The sequence below is a fragment of the Gorilla gorilla genome, chromosome 19, assembly GCF_029281585.2.
Source record: "Gorilla gorilla gorilla isolate KB3781 chromosome 19, NHGRI_mGorGor1-v2.1_pri, whole genome shotgun sequence".
Classification (NCBI taxonomy): Eukaryota; Metazoa; Chordata; class Mammalia; order Primates; family Hominidae; genus Gorilla; species Gorilla gorilla.
In genome coordinates, this window is record NC_073243.2 from 91,300,200 (window position 1) to 91,323,106 (window position 22,907).

At 34.5% G+C, this 22,907-nt stretch overlaps 1 protein-coding gene across 1 annotated transcript in view; it reads left to right on the top strand.

The window, feature by feature from the left end:
* The first annotated feature begins 1,019 nt into the window (after positions 1–1,019).
* Positions 1,020–22,907, top strand: part of CDH18 (cadherin 18) — a 1,104,389-nt gene continuing 1,082,501 nt past the window's right edge. Inside the window, exon 1 of the mRNA XM_055367740.2 lies at positions 1,020–1,041. The gene's annotated coding sequence lies outside the window, so the exon portion shown is untranslated. The remainder of the gene's footprint in view (positions 1,042–22,907) is intronic.

The following is a 22,907-nucleotide window of genomic DNA, read 5'->3' on the forward strand; positions in this document are numbered from 1 at the left end:
TACATTCAGAGGGAAACTTTTGTAGATTAATGCTTTAAAATTGAAAAAAAAAGTTTTATACACTGAAGTCTGACTCAGACCCTGGTTCAAAAATATCTACAAACATCACCTCTTGTTCTTTAGGAGAAACAAAATTATTTACCATGATTTTCTAAAATAAAATAGATAACATTTAAAATAAATCAGTATAATGAGGTGTTCTTTAATTGATCCTAGTGATACGGGCTACTGGAGGCATTACTGATTTTAGCAAAAAGCATTTGTCAGTGTATATAGTTTTGTTACTGAATATATTCTTACATGTTAGAATGAGGAAGATCCTATCATACATTGCTACTCTGCAGCAATTTTTATATTGCAATAGATAGCAGGTGAGGATAATTATAAGTATCAGCTGGCTAAGAAGGGGTACATTTTTAAAATGCAAAAATCAGCAGTAACACTATGCTTGCTTTGAGCCTCTGCCCTCTCAAGCCCTATCTCTAAGGGAGATAAAATAATGAAAAATACTTAGCTAAACTGCTGGCAAAACTCTTATTGTTTGTACCACTCTTGGAAAAGACTCTTGGGACTAGCAGTGGAATCCTTGCTATTGATTGGCTGGTTAAATAGGGGACTATTAGCTTCAGACAGGCTAGATTGATTATACAGCAGCAGCATGAGCTGAGACTCAGAGCTGAGCGAGCGTCAGGGTGAAAAGGAAAGAGAGAAAGAGAGAGAGAAAAAAAAGCGGGGGGAGAGAGAGAGAGGAACACAAGGTGGGGAGGAAGCCAGTGCACGTTCCATAGCATCACTACTGTGACTGCTTGTGCCCGATAATCTTGCTCTGCAGCTCCCTCAGTGAACAACTTACTGAGGTGCCTTTCTTTTTACAAAAGGATGTCAGCTCTGAGCTCCAGCAAGAAATAACAGACTTCACCTTGGAATAGCTCATCTTACTCCTGCATCATTAAAGCGGATTTTCAAAAGAAAACAAAAATCAAGTCCCCTTTCCAGTTCCACTTTCTTCCAGCGTTGAACAGGAACCGTTTCACGCTCCAGGTAAGGAAATTCAATTTTTATCTCTGGATTTCTTTTTAATTATTCGCAGCAAAATACATCATAGCTTTGCATGTTTTTAAAACTGAGTTTTCCATGATGCATTAAAGTGAATTCTATACACAAGTATGTTGATTTAGAAATATGGAAATGCACACTGTGTTTATATTAATATATTTGCATTTAAAAATATCTCCAGGTACAGATTTTTTTTCAAAAATAAGGTCACTACATTGTAAGTTTCTGTAGCAGATACTCCACGTAAAGAAGAAAAATAAGCCAAGTTTATAATACAAAGTACATTTTTTTGTGACAACCTTACAATATGTTCATAAATATTGTTTTTAGCTGTTAAACAACTTTGGTAAATAATAGCATATCAAGAAAGGACCATTGCTGTGTTAACTATCAGTTATTATATTTTATGCAGACGTAGATGCTATCATATGCTTTTCGGTGATTGCTAGTGATTATTTTTTTTCTAAATCTGTCTTTTGATTGCAGTTTTAACTCTTCAATACAAACATAATATTTGCTAAATGATGTGACATTAGACTGCCCTGTTATTGATGGTCAGCATTTGTGCTTAAGAAAGTATTGAGCTAAGGCAAAGAAATGTGACTCTGGAGATGTTTAGCTATTTTAGAGTTCATTGCTTACCTGCAGTAGCATCAATTAATGTTTTGCATGTCAGTGATGCTACGTGCGGGTTAAGCATCTGTGAATATATGGGAACTTCGCGCATATTAAATCGTCTGCTGGGAAGAATAGAGTTTTTTAAAATGATATCTGAAATTGATGGGTTGGACTAGAAATAATGAGCTGGGGCAATGCAGTCCTGATGTATTTGATTGACCTTAGTTTTGTAGGTCACAGATATTAACTGCTAAGGATAAAACATTGTGACAGAAAGGATTTATTTAATGCTTACTGGAACTCAAATGGTGTGTGACATTGTTATGTCAATTTGTTTGCTTTTGGATTAATTAAGAGATATTTTACCCCGAGAATTGCTCTGACTGTCCTTTTGAGTGAAGTTCCCTGAGTCACTCTTCTAATCAAAGAACAAACTGCCATCTGTGATAAGTCAGCAAAACTTTTTAATATGTTGTTCAACGTTTCAAAAAAGAACATGATTGCCAACCTTAGTGGTAGCCCATATGTCTGAATTTAGAATTATTACATACTCTAAATAGTTGTTTTTGTGTGTTTTATTCACCCTTATTTATATTTTAATTAAAAATGCATATTTGAAAAACACTATTTTATGACGTTCATTTTGTCTTCTAAATGCGAGATGATATTTAGATGCTTCCTAATAATGCAAGTATTATTACAGCTACCTTGGTATTCTATTGATATAATCGTATCAGAAGCGAATAACTGAATTGTTGATATAAATTTTGGAAAGTACAGTTGGTCTTAGGAAGTAGAGATATGTATTAGAGAATAGTGATGTTTTTGTTTTTAAATTGAGTCATTTGTTTAAAAAAGTATATATATATAAAATACTTAAAATAAATATATATAGATTTCTTTTATATATATAAATACATATATATTTCTTTTATATATATAAATACATATATATATATTTCTTTTAAGTATTATATTTGGGGGACAAATCCCAAACCGTTAACTGAGAATGGTGACTGGCACTGTAGACCATATATTTATGTATATTGTTGCAGTATCATGCCAAATTCACAGACAGAATTTGTTTTAAATCTATTATAACCTTGTTTAGTTATTGTTTTGCTTATAATATTCAGATTGCTTTTAATAATTCCATTTTATTTATGCAAAAAATCTGACATCTCATTCAAGGATGTGACTTTGTTTTAACTAATTCTTCTACTCATTTTTAAGTTTAATATACAAATTACTTTGAATTTTATAATTTTTGTTGCAACAACCTTAAGTATCCAAGTTGTTTTATACAGTTCAGTGTCCTCCTGGTACTTATTTATGGGCTATATTGACTTATATACAATTAAAAAAATGTAATTCTAATTGTATTGTGTGTGTTTTTATGAGACCATTAAAATTTTAGCATAAGTAGATATAACATCAATGGTAAGTTTTTTTTCCGTGAATAGACATACTCTTCCTTCAAAAATACTTTTAATTTCTTAGCACTGTTTGCTTCTTGCACTAGGACATTCTTCTTAGCTTGTACTCAATATTACTTTGATTCTCTTTTTTGTTTTCTTACAAATTCTGTAATTTCTCCTGTAAGAAATTTGATTTCCCATATTATTAACAGGAAATGGTCAATGATTGGAAAAAAAGAAAGTGTTTTTAAAAAACACTTCACACTCTCCAACTGTGTAATGAATATGTCTCCTGCATTCCAGATCAGTGCTTCTCTGCAAACATAATTGAGGAAGACAAGTGTGCTAGGAGTCACATATGTAAGCATCACCCTCAGTCTGAAATCTAACAGCTTACTTCACCAATTCATTTTAGGGATTCTCACTATTGTTTACATTGTTGAGAGAGCTCTAGTTGACCTTTTATTCAACTCTCCATTCGCTTCCATAGTATCAGATACCTTTCCTGATTACTCATTTTAGCCATTGTGAAACAAGAATTGAGAAAGTACAACCTCTTCTGTTTTTATAGATATCTGAGCCATTAGGGGGCTCTTTCTTCCTGTGTTATACTCATCAAACCACTGAAAGAGGTTATAGAGCTTTCTTGAAGTGTTTTCCCTATTTTTATAATGTGAATACTTTTAAAAGTAGCTTTATTCTTCTCCCCACACAAAGAAACATTTAAGATCAATAAGAAGCCCTTATTTTCACAGGAAAATGAGATATATCCTATGCTTTTCAAGCTTACTGTCTTTAAAATATTCTTGTATATAATCTTTGAAAATAACAATGGCTTGAAATATTAATATGACCTATTTTAGGCAAATGTAAAGATAATATATTATGCAAACAGCATCATAAGAAATATAAAATATAAAATTAAGGCCAAACCTGAGGGAAGACACATCCTTTACATGATCTCCACATCTCTAGGGACAGCACGGAAACTCAATGACTGTGGCTTCCATGCAGTTTGCTTTCAGGAGACGAGATCAGCAGGCAGCTAAAAAGAGAATATTACCTTTTTTTTTCTTTTACAAAAATAGGCATGGAAGAATTGAAGATAAAAGAATGTTTTACTATCCACACAGGCATAGAAAATGCATTTTTAATTCCAGAAAATATTGTATGCTGACATTATATAAAGTTATCATTATATACACAGAGGTTCATGGGAGGGTGTATTATGGGAAGAAAGGGTATTTCCCTTATCACTTTTGAAAGCCATGTATATTGAATTGCACCGTAGACTTTCTTAATAAATGGAAAAACATTCCTCCCATCTCTACAGCAGTTAGAGATCTTCTCTTACTGCAGGACTTGTTTAGGGGTTACGCAGCATTTAATAATGAGTCCATGAACAGGCAACTTACTTAGTCAGTCTAAGCTTTTTTCAAATGATGCTAGCTCATGGAAAGAGAAAGAAGTGACATACACAATGTGAGTGACATTTCTTTTGAGAAGTGAGAGAAAAGGAGGAATCCTAAGCAATGAATCATGGAGTTCAATCATTTATTGAATAGCTCCTTGACTTATCAGTGTAGAAGAGAAGTTGCTCAAATAAGATGGAAATATGAAAATGGTAAAGATATCTCCTTTACTGGTGTTTTCAGAGTAAATATATAGGGTTACTTTTCTCTGTTTGAAAATTTACATACCTTGATAATTGTGAATTTTGAATGCAACTAGCATATACAATATACAAAGCATATACAATACACAAAGTTCTGTGGAAATCATTCCCCATCTACTGGTATATAATATAATGCTGTTCTTTTTCACAAAATTAGATTTTGGTAATATAAATTATTAAGCAATGTGACTTGAGTGAGAATTCCGATGCTATATATTGATGCAAACCATAAATAAAATATGTTAAGGACTTTACTGTCTTCTAAAAAGAGATTATCTTTTATATTAAAGTAGCACAGAAATGGAGATGGGCTAAAATTGAAAATAAGACAAATAAATGAAAATGCAACAACTGTATAGAAACTTTTGTATGTTGCAAAATTTGGCCAAGAATCAAGAGACAAACATAACAATGAAAGGGATATATTCATGTTTTCTATTTAATGGTAAAGACGTAGAGGTGTCACTGTCATGTAATATTTCTATGTCTCACAGAGTATGAGAAAAATTCTCTCTAGAGACATGGAAAGTAGAAAAATGAGTAACTGAAATGGGTAATTTTTAATATAATAGGTTGATATTAGGCTTTGTAAGGAAACAAGAGGACTCACGTCTATTGGGTTTACTCTAATGGACTTAGATGATGTTAATAATTAGAAAGTATATGTTGGTTTCTATTTGCTCTCTTGTTGCTATGATCAATGAACTGAATTGTTTTCTCTACAAAATTACTCCTTGGCCTATTTGTCTTTGTGAAACTATGTGTGCATATGATTGGATGAGAATGTGTGTGTATATCTGGGTATAGTTGTTTTTATAAAGTCAGAATAACATAGAAATAGAATCACCTGTACTTTGCTTAGCTGTAACTTCAGATGGGTCCATAGGGTGCCTCTTCTGTTGCATTATTTCCTGTCCATTAGAACTCTGTCTTGAGTCATGTACCTTCATCCTTGAGCCAGCCCTGCTGTTTACTAAACTGCAGTCACTCTAACTTGTGAATGAGAGGATCTTGGCCCAGGTTACTGAGAATAGAGGAAGATAATGAATCAGACTAGAACATGATTTTATTAATCATAATATGAATAAGGTTTAAAAGAGAGTAGTGTTATTTACCTGTCTACCAGATATACTAGTGTCACTCATAGGTTAAAAGTTATCCGTTCTCACCCATCCTTGGCAGAAATAAAATGAAAGAAGATCCAGTAGTGAGGCATTATGTATAGCGAACATTGTTTTACGACAGGCAAAGCAAATGGGTTTCAAACATCTATGGCACATACTTCATTTTTTTTTTAATGAACAGACTTTATTTTCCAATCAGTTTCAGCTTTACAAAAAATGGTGGAAAAGAGGAGAGTTCCTACATACCAGTCATCCTCTGCCAGTTTTCCTTATGATTAACATCTTGCATTAGTGTGGTATATTTGTTGCAATGGAAGAACCATTATTGATTCACCATTATTAACTTAAGTTCATAGTTTATATTAGAGTTGACTCTCTGTAATGTATATTATATAAATTTTGACAAACATATAATAAGGTATATCCATGTTTATAGTATCAGACAGGACATTTTCATCGCCGTTCAATTCTCCTGTGCACCACCTAGTCATGCCTTCTTCAATTCCTTCTCCGTAACACCTGACAAGCACTGATCTTTTAATATATCCATAGTTTTGTCTCTCAGAATGTCATGTAGTTGAAATAAGGTAGGTAGGTTTTGCTGATTTGCTTTTCTTAATCAACATGCATTTAAAGTTCTTCAATATCTTTTTATGGTGTGAGGGCTCATTTCTTTTTATTACTCAATAATATCCTCTATTGTATGGATGAGCCAGAGTTTGTTTATTCATTCATCTACTGAAGGTCATCTTGGTTACTACCAAGTTTTGACAATCATAAATAAAGCTGCCATAAGCATTAATGTTCAGTCTTTTGTGTATATGTAAGTGTTCAACTCATTTGGGTAAATACCAGTGAGCATGATTGCTGGATTATATGGTAAGAGTTTGTTGTTGTTGTTGTTGTTGTTGTTGTGGTTTTTGAGATTGAGTCTTGCTCTGTTGCCCAGGCTGGAGTGCAGTGGTGTGACCTTGGCTCACTGCAACCTCCACCTCCCAGGTTCAAGCAATTCTCCTGCCTCAGCCTCCCGAGGAGCTGGGATGACACCACGCCCGGCTAATTATTTGTATTTTCAGTAGAGATGGGGTTTCCCCATATTGGCCAGGCTGGTCTCGAACTCTTGACCTCATGATCCGCCCGCCGTGGCCTCCGAAAGTGCTGGGATTACAGGTGTGAGCCATGGCGCCTGGCCGAGCATGTTTATTTGAAGGAATGATTCAAAATATTGGCTCGTAGTACAAGCTATATAAATGATTTTGAAAATGTTTTAATGTCTCTGACTTTCTTTTCCTCTCCATTCCCCTTTTCTTTTCATTTAAAATGGAGGGCAATGTAGTTGGTTAAACAGTCTCATGTTCTAATATTATATGAAGGTGGGTATGTACACGACTCGTAGCCATCCCACTGAACTGCTCTGCAGCTGTTTTCCTGCCTACTCATTGAAAGCAGCATGCAGTTATAGTATAATAGGTGGGTTAATGTGTATAAGCCCCTTCAAAATAGAAAGTGTTAGAGATGAATATGGGTGCATTATGCAGTGAATATGATTAGATATCCCTTAGAAACAAAATGTAAAGTACTTGGTGAGAGAAAGCTCTTTAAGGAAGAAAATCCGAGTTAGAGATTTGCTTATGCCCCCCTTTGGTGCATTTATTTGAATTTAAAAGATGTTAATATTGGAGGCAAAGGATTGGACTAGCTTGCTCACAAACTAATTACATTTGGAAGGACTCTTGAAACAATACACAGACAAATGAGCGTATGAAGCATAAATAAGACGACCAGTTTCTCAAGATGTTTAGTAGTCCTCGGAGGAATAGATAGAAAATGTTTTTAAAATGCCATAATTTTCTCTCAGTTGCCGTCTCTGTCTCTGTATATGGATATGTATGTTAGCATATTTTTTCTAGTGAATTAATTTATATTCTGAAATGCCCACTCTTGACATTCATTTAATAATTTTAGTTTGCTTTTAATATTCTTTTTCATAAAGTTTAGTTGTTGGCTGGCAGAGGTCTTAGGGTATCATTTCTACCATCTAGTTATTGAGTGCTTCTGTCATAAACCAATATAATTAACTCCTTGACTTGAACTCAAGAACTAACCAATGTATTGTTAAAAGCATTACTTAATAAAGTTTTTCTTCAATCTAAATGACAGAAGATTTTGACCCATAGCAGCAACATTATCACTGAGAATACTAAAGGTTTTCCAAAAGGAATTTTTGAAACCCAATTATAAAATTCCTTTGATAGAGGGAAAAAGAGAGTAGGTCATTGGGTTTCAAATCCAGGTCCTTCTGTCTCTCAAGTTCATTTTCTTTAACACTAGGTTAAGTTGCCACATTCACTCTAGAACCTTAGAGAAGGCTTTTTAACATTGGTCAGCCTGTGTTTGTCGTCTTTATAATAATGGCATGTACCTTATAGGGCTAATCTACAGGTTCAGTGAGGTTCTAGAGGTAAAAAGCTTAGAAGAATGACTGACAAAATCACAGACATACGAACAATAGCAGGACTCATATTTACACTCAGTGCTTCTAAATTCACAGTTCTCGAAAGTGTGATCTAAACTATCTTCTTCCTAACCTTCATTTAAGCATCCAAGAAAAATTTGCTGAACAAGTCCTAAATATGACATTTTATTCTTATTCAAGGGGCTGCAAAGATGAATAAAACAGATTAGGCATTCTCCATCTAGTAGACAAGGAAGAAAACTGTCCCAGTCATTAAACTGTTGTCTTTTGTGTTTAAATGTTCCAGTCTGTCCTCTCTTCTATGATGCTGGACTGGGACTGAGGCTCCTGAAAGAACATTTCTCCTTTTCCAGCTTGCTACTCATTAGGATCTGCCAAGAGAGTACTATATGGAGTTGCAAAGCAGGATGAACAAAAAGCACATTCTCCTTTCTTTTCTATTTGCTTCCCTTGTCAGCCTGACCTCATAATGCTCTTCACCTCCACAGCAGTGGGCAATTCCAGAAGCATTTGCTTCTGGTTTCCAGCTGTTGCTAGTACTCCTAAAACTAGCCTCACTGTGCCACACCTCATTGGTTACAGCACCAGGCAGGCACTGCTTATTCCATTGCTCCATGGGGCCCCTTCTCCATCTTTTAGGTTCTCATATTCTCCATAAGTAGCTGTCATTGAGAAAACAAAATATTTCAAAGTCGTTTGTTTAGAAAAGGTGAAAAATATACTTCAACACAGAGAGTGTAAATTGAAAGTTTATGTCACTTTCTAAAAAGCATTTATTTGAATCTAAAAGATCTTAGAAAAAGAACCAAAGAAGTCTCTTTTGTTCTCCCAGCCCTAGGGATGGTGGCTGCTTCCAACATTTAAAATATTTGTTACCTTGCTGTTTCCTTCTTTATTTTCAATCTTCCAAGAAATGTATTAAATATTCTATTGAAATAACTGCTGTGCCTTCTGTTTGCCTCACTCAATACTGACTGAATAAAGAGTTCATGCTTGAGTGAATAGAGTTGATAACAGAAAATGAGTGAGCTACCAACATTGGGTCCAGGGAATTGGTTTGATCATGGCGTTTGGCCTTGAATACAGTATTGAACAATTGGCTAATGGTAATTGGAGTACAAGTAATCTGTAGTATGCAATCGCTTTTCCAATTACTCAAACAGCCAGCTATGTTTATTTGTGGTATATGCCTTCTGAAGCAAATATCGTGTAACCAAGCGGTAACTGTCTTTCACTCTTTGTTCGTAATGGTGATTACAAGACTATAAGATGAAATCATCATTTTAATTGTACTTGACAGCTTACAGATAAACAAATAAGCAAACAAGCCAAAAAAATCATACATGTAAGCTCCTGGCTTTAAATCAAGAGAATTAGGCTGGGTGCAGTGGCTCACACTTGTAATCCCAGCACTTTGGAAGGCCGAGGTGGGCGGATCACAAAGTCAGGAAATTGAGACCATCTCGGCCAACATGGTGAAACCCTGTCTCTACTAAAAAAATACAAAAAAAAAAAAAAAAATTAGCTGGGCATGGTGGTATGAACCTGTAATCCCAGCTACTTGGGAGGCTGAGACAGGACAATCACCTGAACCTGGAAGGCAGAGGTTGCAGTGAGCCGAGATCGCACCACTGCACTCCAACATGGTGACAGAGTGAGACTCTGTCTCAAAAAAAAAAAAAAAAAAAAAAAAAAAAAAATCTAGAGAATCAGAAAGCTTTTAAGGCCATCTGAGTGGCTTTGGGTTACAATGAGAAATTTGAAACAACTGAGTCTCTCTTGTCAGCAACGGAAGCTTCCTTCCTCTGCTTCCTCTGAGTATGTAGCCTAGCCTTCTATTACTTGATGATCCAGAGTAAATCACCTGAGGTACTTGCCCTGCAAAAGTAGCCCATTTTCTTCCAGATTTAGTGATGCCCTTAGTATCTCCTGACTTTACTAATTAGAGTCAGTGCTCAGCCTTATCTAGAATATATATAAAATCTGGCCCAGGAGGAATTAGCTGGCACTTCAAAATATTTGCAAGATTTTGTTAATTTATGTCAGCAAAAATCAGGGAATTGTGTGAGGTACTAGATTTTAAGAGAATTAGACAAAAGATGACAAAACATAATACTGGATTTGGCCAAATTCTTCAGTATGGGTGTACCTACCAGGGATCTATATTTAATAGGGTTGCTTGCACAACTGAATATAGCACTAAGGGATTAGTTGGTTAGTTGACAGAAAAGTGTGTTCAACAGTGACCTACATTCTAGAAGGTTAAAATGCTGGAACTTTGTTTTTTTTTGTCATAACATACAAGGAAGGACGCAAAGGCTCAGGAAGACTGGAATGTTGAAGCACATTGATTATATGCAGGCTTACTCCCCACTCTCTTTCACTTGTCTCCCACCTAGAGGTCTCAGGATATTCCATTCACAAAAGCACTAAGAAATAAGTAAAGATGAGAGTACCAGAATATTTCAAGCACCAATTTAAACATTTTGTAGTGCCCTCCACAGCAGTCGAGATGTAATGGTGGGAGATGCCACCATTGATATGGGCTTCCTGATATCAATGAAGTTGGAGAGATTCCAGAGGAATAGAAGCCAAGGAGCATTGCTTAATTAACCACCACAGCTAAGATTTTGCACTTACCAAGTAAGCAGCAGGAACTAAGTAGTAATCAGGATTTTACTTGCAAGGATCTTTGCTGTTAGCCAATGATTATACTCTTTCTACTAAAATTTTACTGAGTATATACAACAACAACAACAACAACTTTAGGTCTATGATCAGAAACCTGACTTGAGTTCCCATAATGAAAAATCACGGCCCCTTAACTGGTTCTCAAAACAAGGCCAGTTCACATATATCTGAAACAACTTAATTAACTGGGATGGTGGATTCCCTTGAGTAAAGAAGAGCTATTCTGCATCGGGGATACATTGTAAATTTCCGCCAAATCCTTCTTCAGAGGAAGCTATGGTGACTCACTAGGGTGATCATACATGAAAGAGAAAAAATATATCAATTTTTAAAATGTACTCACTAGCTTTGAAGTGGTGCTAATTTCTGGTGACCCAAAATATACTGTGATCTCCCAAACTGACTGATTATGGTGGTCATGTGATATATAAAGTTTTGCCGTACATTTAAATCATAATGAACTCAGTTATTTTGTTAAACTACATCATAATTCTTTCCTTACTTCCTGAAACTATACTTAATATAAAAATAATTGGCTAAAGACAATGTCTTTCTGTTAGATCTCTGACCCTTACAGTGAGAATATTATGGGTTAAAGAGCCAAATGGAAACCTCACGAAATTTTCTTCCCTCTAAAATGCCAAAAGTAATACAGCATTTAATTACTGCTAAAATGTTTTTAAATGCAAGATGTTATGCAAAAGGGAACAGACAATAAAGAAGAAATTAACTTTGCCTTGTTCATTGCTAAACCTGAAAAGAGATTCCAGAGCACTTGATATTTGAGTTGTATTTAAAATGGCGATTTTGGGAGGTCAAGGCAGGTGGATCACCTGAGGTCAGGAGTTCAAGACCAGCCTGGCCCAACCAGAGAGATGGTGAAACCCCATCTCTACTGAAAATACAAAAAATTAGCTTGGCATGGTAGCATGTGCCTGTAGTCCCAGATACTCAGGAACCTGAGGCAGGGGAATTGCTTGAACCTGGGAGGTGGAGGTCTCAGTGAGCAGAGATTGCACCAATGCACTCCAGCCTGGGTGACAGAGCGAAACTCCATCTAAAATAAATAAATAAATAAATAAAACGGTGATAATAATGCAAGAAATAATTGTGGGAAGATTAAGAACGATTATGGAGGGATGTGAAAATTGCATGTTGTTCCCCATGGCTGAAATGTAAGGTCGTTATGAGGAAGCAGGAAGTATGGGCCCTGGAGAGATAGGTGAACCGATTGTGGAAGTATATAATTATTACTATGCTAAGGAAAATGGATGTTGTGAATAAGTCTTTAATGGTTTTTAAATCATGGGGTAACATCTAATTTGATCAAAAGATAGAAGTAGGGTACTTATTAATAGTCATAGATTAAACTTACAATGGGTTCCTTCTATAACTAGAGGTTACTGGGGCAAATATATCACACATAGGCTTCACACATAGGCTTCTCTACTAGTTTATTTAATTTCAAATGTTAGCCTCAAGATCAGAGCCCCATTTCGTTTCGGCTAATAATATGAGTTTAAGGAGCTCTTTTGTGACTACTATGGTACTAGATGTAATGTAAATAAATGAGTTACCTAAGCAATAGAGCTCTCTCACATATCAGTTGGTATTTTGTGCATACTAAGTACTCTTTAGATTTGTCACAACCAGTTGTTTAATTTGAGCCTGTGAATGGGTACCTGAACTGCAGCAGCAAAAGATTTTCAAACTCATGAACACCAATTTAAAACGTATACATATGTAACAAACCTGCACCTTGTACACATGTACCCTAGAACTTAAAGTATAATAAAAAAATTGACATTTAAGTAGTTTCCTTTCTAAATTTTATTTATTTAAAAAAACACACAAAAAACGAGTTGAACTTATTGTCAACAATTTAATTGGGGAAGATTAAGAAGCCATTCTAGACCTGGCTATGCCAAAAGTATAAAAGTATATTCTTGTTCTGTTAAGCTTGAAACTGTGCTTCAAAATGCTGATCACACAAGAAACAATTGTTTGTCTACATTTTAACTTGTAAATTTCAGACTTTTGTTATTGTGTTTAGATGATACTTTCATTTATGAGCTCTCACATATGTCAACATTTCCGTTGACACCAATATACTTTTTCTCACTCTGCCCCATCCTCTATTTTTCAACTGTGAAGTAATTGAAAAATAAAAATATATTATTTGTTGCAGAGACATTTATGCTTTTTTTGCTGTCATGTTATAACTCCTAGAGTAATGATTAACTCTGTGTGAGTCAGCTCTTACTGATACTTTTGGAGTTAAGTTTTTCATGTGTTGTGGAAAAAAATGATCTAGATTAGTTAGGTCACCATGCTAAAAAACAAACCCTACCTTCTCAAAGTATGATCTATATGCCAGTAGAATTGACATTAACTAGGAGCTTGTTAAAAATGATAGAAATACACCAGCATTAACTGAATAAGTATATACATTTTAACATTATCCTCAGGTGGTTCATAACCATGTTAAAGATGTAGAAGTGCTAAACAAACTTATTCTATGATTTAAACCTAATTGTTTTATTCATATTAAATACTATGCCTTTTCATATTGTTTTAATTTTAAATTAAGAAAGTTACGCAATAATGTTTATTCCACAACACTGTTTTAAATTTACAAATAAAAGAATAAAGGTCCAGTTTTCGGTTTTTTTTGGCTGGTCAAATACTACCTTTAAGAGAAGAAAATAATTACAAGACAGTAATTATAGCATTTTTAATAATAATTATAAGATATATTAGAATATAACGTTCTAGTTAATTCTGTTTAACATCATAATACTAAATGCAGGTGAAACACATTTTTATCACATACAGTATTCAGATCAATTCATTTTTGGCAACCATGCCTTTATATGTATCATATTATTAAAATGTTTACTAACCCCATTCCACATTTTGCTTAGTAACATAAGTACATAAGATTGCCTTGAAATGTTTTCTCAAATATTCTCATGTTCTGGGAAGATTCTTTAGGCATTATTGAACAATAATATCCTGTATTCCTTTGTGTATAGTACCAAACTCATATTTCTCCTTGTCCCCAAGCAACTTTAAAACTCTTGATACTAATTTCTATTTCTATTTCCAAAAATTTATTAGATATATTAACTATTTTAAGTGAAAAATCAGTTCCCACTAAATTATCTTACCCTTTGGATTTGTGAATATATAAAGTAGGTCACCTATTTTCTTTTCTGTTATAGATCTCTGGTTTTTGTGAGACTATGTCTATGAATTTTATAATTAAACTTCTCTAAATTTTTATTGTAATACCTTTGAATATTGCTGTAAAATTTATTGCATACACTTTTTGTTCATAATAGCCTATTTCATTTGGAACTTGTGAGGCAGCTCTTAGCATAATACCGTATAATTGATATTTTCAAATAAAAAATGCAGGATGTCATTTGTTTTGAACTTTTTGGAATTCTTTTAGATACTGAAATAATAATGAAGACATTATGAGGTGAAAAAAATCAGTTTCATATCTAATGTTCAATCATGAACCTGGAATTATTTCAACTTAGAAAACCATTTTTATTGCATTTAATTTTTTTCTCTTTTGAATAGACTATTTTTTAGGATTTACTCTTAGTGCTGTACATGCTATGTGCTTTGACAAATATATAATGACATGGATTCACTATTATAGACTCATACAGAATAGTTGAGCTTCCCTAAAAAAATCTTCTATGCTTGACCTATTCATTTCTCCTTCCACCCTTACCCCTGGCAACTACTGATCTTTTTTTGATTACATAGTTTTCCAGTATTTCTTATAATTGGAATCATACAATATGTAGCCTTGTCAGATTGGTTTCTTTCACTTAGTAAGATGAATTTAAGGTTGCTCCATGTCTTTTTGGTTTGATAGCTCATTTCTTTATAGCACGGAAAAATATTCCATTGTCCTCATGCAGCACAACTTATTTTTCTACTCAATTATTGAAGGATATCTTGCTTACTTACAAGTTTTGACAATTATGAATAATATTGCTATAAACATCCATGTGCAGTGTTTTGTGTGTATGTAAATGTTCAACTTATTTGGGTAAGTACCAAAGAACATGACTCTAGATTGCAAGGTAAGATTTGCTTAGTTTTGTAAAAAACTGGCCAACTGTCTTCCACTATGGCTATGTAATTTATCTTCCCCACTAGCAAAACATGTAAGTTCCTGTTGCTTCATATCCTTGCCAGCATTCAATATTGTCAAAGTTCTAAATTTTGGCCATTCTAGCACATGTGTAGCAGTATCTCATTGTTTTAATTTGCGTTTCTCTAATGATATATGATATGGAGCATTGTTTTATATTACTTTCTGTCTATCTTCTTTGTTAAGACATCTCTTCGAGTCTTTTGCTGATTTTTTTTCAGTTTGTTAATTTTCTTACTGCTGACTTTTAGGATGTATTGTGTATGTTGGATAATAGACCTTTTTGAAATATGTCTTTTGAAAATATTTTCTTGCAGTCTGTGGCTCGTCTTCTAATTCTCATAATATTGCATGTAACTTAAGAATTTACTCTTTCATTCACCTACTTAACAAACATTTGTTATGTACCTATGACAACAATAAAGCATAATTGCCAATTCACCCTAAACTTAGTGTAGTAGAAGAAAGACTTAGAGCAGCTCTAAATAGAAGAGTTGTCATGAAGGTCAGGCTATTTCTAACTAGGAGAAGCTGATAATGCTGCTTGGTAGAAGCAGCTGATACCAGCTGAGATTTCTCCACTCTGAATCTCTCTGCTCTTGAATTACCTTTGAGTCTTAATGGATTTGTGAATGTAGAGGGGTGTGTGTGTGTGTGTGTGTGTGTGTGTTGGGGGCCAGGGCAGTGGTTAAAGTCATTAGATGATTCCTAACATACTTTTTCAATTCTTAAATATTATATACTACTTTATCACAATTTTATTTGGCTTGAAATTTTCATCGACATGTATTAAATCATTAAAAGTGTAACATGATTGTGACTAACAATCTAGGTATCTGGAATTTGGGTTCTAGAACTACAGCACTCTCCATGACTGTTTAAAAGTCATGAAAGTCCATAAGAAGATACAGTATTCTAGGACAAGTCCCTTTAAAAATTATCCCTGTCAAATAAGAAATTCAGAAATCTGTGACAGCACGGGAGCCTGGTGGCAGAGAGTATGCTGATTCAGTTCTTGAATTTTCCATGACGACTTCTCACCTGCACTTAGCAGCTGTTTGTTGCTTGGTTCACTGGAGCATATGATGCTGAACCAAACCATGGGTCAATAAAGTCATTTGCAATGATCAACCCTATCAGTGAAAGAGGTGATGAATCAACCAAAATTCCTTTAGGCAACAGACCTAGCAGGGAAATTTTGCACTTTAGCTAGTAAGATATAACCAAATGAATCAGCAGCCTGCACATCTCCCTAATTAATTTTACTACCTTTGGAGAAGGCATGCAACAAACTTTTAAATGCTTCTCTTGTTTAATAGGGATGTTAGTGGGTAGACATCAAACTATGCATAAAACTTTTCAATCTTGATCTTGTAGGCGCTTAGACAGTGATTTCTTGATTTTTATATGATCAGGTTGGAATTCAATATTAGCTTCAATATTCTTCACATTTCTGTATATTTTTCTATTAGTTTAAAATGTAAACTCAATTGTAATTATTATAAAAATGACATTACTATTTTTATATCAATAAAATCATAACAGCTGTTCTTTTTGAGCGCATACTAAGTGCCGTGAGCCATGTGCTTTACATGTATTTAATTGCTGAAAATTGAGTACTTTTGGAACTGTCTAAAACAAGTGCTACATTATATACCATACTATTTTAAATAGATGTATGATATAATAACCATTGCTATGCTTATGTTTGAACTGCAAAAATGACACTCATTGTTGATTTACCCCAGTTAAAATTTGAGTCCAGATGATGTGATCCCATACTACCTGCTTACATGAGACATTTGATTTAATCCTTGTATTATTCCTGGGGAGGAAGTTGTCATCACACTATTAGATAGGAGATGAACTGATGTTTACCAAATAAGCTTCTAAGTTTGGCTGAAGAAATTTATAATCAGAATTTTATGGTTTTTCTCCTTGAAAATCTACTTGTCATGAAAATCTTAATTTTTTTCTTAAATTTACATTGGCAAATATTTTTGTGCTAAAATACAATAGTGAGTCACTTTGGGGCCAATCAGAAGGAAGAAATATTTGGGCCCTTTGTAGGAATTAATCTAGTCTGCCCGTAAGCAATGGTTTTGGCTTTATATAGTGATTCATCAACTCAACAAGTGTTTGTTCAGTGCCTGCAGATGACAATTGAGGTTTCCTTTTCTCTATCAGAGTTGACTTTATTTGAAATCAACCCACTTTCCAAAATTTCAAGCAATGAGAAACCCAAAGCCTTCTCCATGTGTTCTGTGAATCCCTGGAAAAGCATCAGCTCATATAAAATCCCTTTCAGTTTATTAAAAAATCTTACTGGCCCTCAAGTCTTTTTCTTCTGAATTGCATGATTGTCGACCTAAACTTTACCCCTATATGAGAACTATGTTACTCCTTCCCATATTTCCACAAACAAAATAAAAATGTGCTAGCATTCTCATCTGTCACTCTGTGTGGACAATAGGGCTGAATCCAGACTTGAGGAGACTGAAGGGATAAATGCATCAATCAGACACCACAAACTAAACATCAGTAATCCTGTCTATGTTTTCAGCTACCAAACCACCAGACCTTTTACTCTGGCCCCTTCACTGCATGCAGTACCCGGGTTCATGCCAGTTCAGAGGCCTTTCTTATCTCTTACTTTCTCTGTAATTTCTATATTTCACTCACTTTCCTAAGTTATTTAAATAAATGCCAAGTTCTTCTCACTTGGTAGTCTGGAGATACTAATCTTTTTTATACTCCTCCCCTCAAACTCCAGGATAACACTCAAAGGCTTTCTGCAGGCCAAAATGCCTTCTCTATACGGAGATACACTTTCCTTAGGAGGCACTTGTCAGTGTGTGCATTTGTGTGTTATTGTTATTTTTACCTCTTTGTCCTATTCTGTGTTGTAAATGCCCAAGTGTTAAATTATGACATTATAGAAAATGCTAAATCTTCCACGGAGTGGTCACACTTCCTTTGTATTGAACAGCTCAAGTTAATAAAAACTGAAATGAAACAATGAACAGCTCAAGTTAATAAAAACTGAATGAAATAATTCTATAACAATCAGATTGTTATATAACAATGTTATATAAAAATGTTATATAACTATAACATTTAATGTTATATAACTATAACATTTAATGTTATATAACAATGTATAGAATTATTTATATCAAGTTGAACTCTTTGTCTTTGTAATTTCTATTCCTTGGTAATAGAAATTTCTCTAGGTCCATGCACCAAATGTCTGTTTAAAATATGATTTTCTCATTTGTTTGAACCATCTTTATGTGAACCTTCAAAATCCTAATTACTTGCCTTTAAGCCTTTTTCCGCCTACGGTGCTATTAAAATATCAAGGCCAGAACAGAACACAATGATCCATATTTAGTTTTATCAGTGAGGGATAAGGGATGTAGCCACTCCCTATTTTGAAGTGCAACACTTCAAATGAAGACCTATACTGATTTCTTGTAGCTACAAAGCAATTTATTGACAATAAAAATGCTGGATTATTTATCACGTATGTGTTACTAATCTATATCTCTTCCTTTGTGATTTTTTAATATTTAATTTTTATTTATTTTTTCCACTATTTTTATCTGAACACCATGTTTTCATGTAACCGTACTGATATAAATTTGCATTCATATTTTCTTTACTTACTTTTTTTTGCTGATCTCTCCACGCAATTACTGGTTGAACTAGCATTGTTTCGTATGTCTTCACTCCTGAACTCTATACTATTTTGATATTCCTTATAAAATGTCTTATTATATATGTGAAACAGAAAACACTAACACATTTCTCACAAAGTTGATAATTAACATTTTTTATTTTGTACCTGTTACTATCAGACATGTGAACATACATACTAGTAAGTTCCTGAAATAGTCTATTTAGTCTTTTGTGTATTATAATTTGAGACTTTCCAAGAACCTACTTATTCTCTAAAGCTTCAAAGAAATATGGTAATTTTCTCTTAGGAATAGGTTGTTCCATCCCCAAAGTATATTATTTATCTCAACCCCACTTTGAATTATGAGGTAATATCTCCTTCCGATATTCCCAAACAAGAATAATAAGAAAATGTCACCAATTATTTGAAATCCTCATAGTTAAGAGAACAAAATCTCTGGCTATTTTAGAGGAAGAAACAAACACAAATTGATATTAATCCTTCATTCATAGATTAATTCTTCAAAAACCATTAACTTAACACCTTCTTAATTTTAAGCTAAAAAAATAGTCACCAAAGGGCTGGATGGAAGGGAGTGGGCAAATAATCCACTAATGCTTTGAAAGGGGCCAACATTTAATGATAAAAAAGGTCTGTAAATATCTGGTGTCTTGAGTGCTGAGTGATGACTCATATGCTAGGTTTGTGTAAAGCAAGAGCCTGCTGCTCAAGCACACAGGAGTGAGCATCTGAGGATACAGTAGTAAGAGAAGAGAACGGGCCTACTTGGGAAAGGTGTCTAATGTAATAGTCTTCAATAAAAAGAGTGAGTATTTGGCCGGGGATGAGTATCTAGAATTGAGCATCACAAAGTGATTGACCCCTATCTTTGACCCCTTTGCAAAGTGATTGACTCTGGGCATCTTGCATAAGCTATACTGCAATGGTCCCTTCAACACATTTGCCTCCTAAGCAGAGAATGTCTTTGTAAATGGAAGGCCTTTTAGATCTGCTGAGCACTTTGATGGGTGGCTGCACATATTTTAGCCTATAGCCTGTCAGGACAGCATGAGGCATATTTAACTGCTATTGAAACTCTTTTCTGATTCCTCCACAGAAAGTGAGAAAATCAGACTTTTTCTTCAGCTATGCAATATTCTATTAGTGATATGTAGAACAACTGACAGTGGAAAAAACATTTAGAAAATCACAAGGAATGAGGGACTTACTGCAATGTGGGGTGATAATGTAAAGGAAACGAAAGAGATATGGTGACTCTCTATTTTTTAGCTTGAAAAACTGAATGAATGCTAGTACTCTATGCAGGATTTCCAAAGAAGGGAAGAACCGTTTGAAAAGCAGTGAGGATAATGGATTTTGTCTAGAGAATTTTAGAATTTGAGATATGTGGGGGAATGTAATTGTGAATGCAAAATACCTCTGGGAATTTTTAAGAAGAACAAAGTAAAATAGGATGAGAAAGAATATTAGAAAAGCAGAGGTACATTTAAAATAATCAGGGCCTGAAGAAAAAAAAAAAAGCAGGGGTGATTTGAAACTCTGTCTCAGTTGCTTAATGCTTTGTAACTAATCATTCCACAATCTGAGTGCTCAAAACAGTAACTATCATTCCATTATATCTTTAAGATTCTGTGTGTCGGGAATTTAAGAAAAGCTTGTTTGTGTGTGGTGGCGTGTGCCTGTAATCCCAGCTACTTGGGAGGCTGAGGCAGGAGAATCACTTGAACCAGGGAGGCAGAGGTTGCAGTGAACGGAGATTGTGCCACTGCACTCTAGCCTGGTGACAAAGTGAGAATCTGTCTCAAAGAAAAAAGAAAAAAAAAAAAAAAAAGAAAAGCTTGTTTTGGTGGTTCTGGCTTGTCTTAGCTTGGACTACTATAACAAAATACCATAGATCGGGTGACTTAAACAACAGATAATTTGTTTCTCATAGTTTTGCAGGCTGGGAAGTTCAAGGTTAATTTACTGGCAGATTTCATTCCTGGTGAAAGCTGTCTTCCTGGCCAGTAGATGGCTGTCTTCTCAATGCATGCTCCCATGACTTAACTCTTTTTGTATGTGGGGAGATAGAGAGCTCTGGTCTCTCTTCCTTTTTTTTTAAGGAAACTAATCCCAATGCAACACTACCTTTATGTCTTTATTTAAACTTAATTACCTCCCAAATCTAAATGCCAAAACACTGGGGGTTACAGCAACATGTAATGCAACATGTAAATTTCTGGGGGAGGCACTAACGTTCAGACAATAACTTGGCCAAAGATGCCTGATGCAGTTGGATCAAATGACGGCTGGAGCTGCAGCAGCAGAGAGATATCCTCACATATCGCTATCTTCATTTAATCTCAAGCTTCTCTATTGAGTCTCTTCACCCAGACAAGTTTGGTCTTCTTTACTGCTTCAGAACAGTAGAGTGGCTTATCTGGTGGTACAGGGTTCAAGTGTTCCAACTCAAGCTGCATATTATTTTTTATGACCTAACCTCAGAAGTCATCCACTCACTACTAAGGTTTCTATTGGTTACAAGCCTATCCAGATTAAAGTGAAAAGAATTCGATTCCCCCTTTGACAGGAGAGTGGCAAAGTTCTTGGACAGCACATAGAGTGAGAGAAACTACTGCTATCTTTGGAAGATGTTATGCAAAACATAAAAAAGTGATCCAATGTGTAATCATTGATGGAGATATAAAATATGGTAATTTCTAAAAATGTCATTAGATTTAGCCCTAGTGAGAAGCATTACAAAGTTGTGATAAAGGCAAAAGTAAGATTTCAATGATTTAAGAATTCAGTGGGAGGTGAGGAAATAGAGAAAAAGTGTAACAATTCCATTCATAAATATTGAAGATAAAGAATAATAAGGTAGATTATCTAGAAGGTTAACCTTTACAAAGATTGACCTTTAGTATGTGAAAGACTTGAACATGTTTGTATGGTGAAGGGAAATTATGACCCTTGGGTCAAACCTGGACCATCGCCTATTTTTATGAATCAAGCTTTATTGGAACATGGCCACACATTCGAGCTTCAACAACCAAATTGAGTAGCTGTGACCAGAACTGTCTGACTCATACCATCTAAAATACTGACTAGATATCTAGCACTTTACAGAATTTTCTTTCTAAGCCCTGAAGTAGAAGAGAAAATAGTAAAACATTACATTTAAAAATATGGGGGCTACTAGGAGGAGTGAGATTCCTAAAGAGTTGAAAATTTATAGAGTCCTAATGTTAGTTCAAATTGTACCAACATGGTGACTGGTATGTAAGAGTAAGCACTGAAAATACTTCTTAAATCATAAATGTATGAATAAGAACAATAGCTTTACCAAAAATGTAATCGCTCTTTAGGAGTAAAAGACAATACTCCCGATCCGGATTTTTTTTTTTGTGGTCTAGAGAAAGATACTATGTATAGAAGCAAGAGGATTCCTATGTTCAAATCCTTATTTGTAAATTAGTACAAGTAATTTTTTCATTTCAAGTGTGGGTGAAGAATGTTGTTCAGTCTTATGATATGTGCAACTTAAAGGCCACAATTAAATTAATTAGTTTTCCCTAAAATTACAAGAGTCAACTTTGGTTACGCAGTGGACTTCCTAGCTGCAATGAGTAGCCTGCTGTTACATGGGACATCTAATCTGTAGTCCATCTTCCTGGGAACATGGTTAAAGTGGTGTTTTACCAAGATTCTTCATCTGTAATATGGGGAGTTTTCATCTTCATGGTATGTTCTCAGAATTAAATTATATATTCTATAATTAGCCCAATAAATGTTAGCGTCGTTTCTGTTTTGTTGTTGTTTGTTTTGTATATATTGGGAAAGGACAATTTGTTTTAGTTATAAGGACAGAAGAGTGCTAATGATATTTGGTAACAATGCTAAAGAATGCTAACCTCAGTCAGGCCAATATAACCAACAATTATGATGTTAAGAAAGACTACGTAGCACCAAAAATAATAAATATTAAAA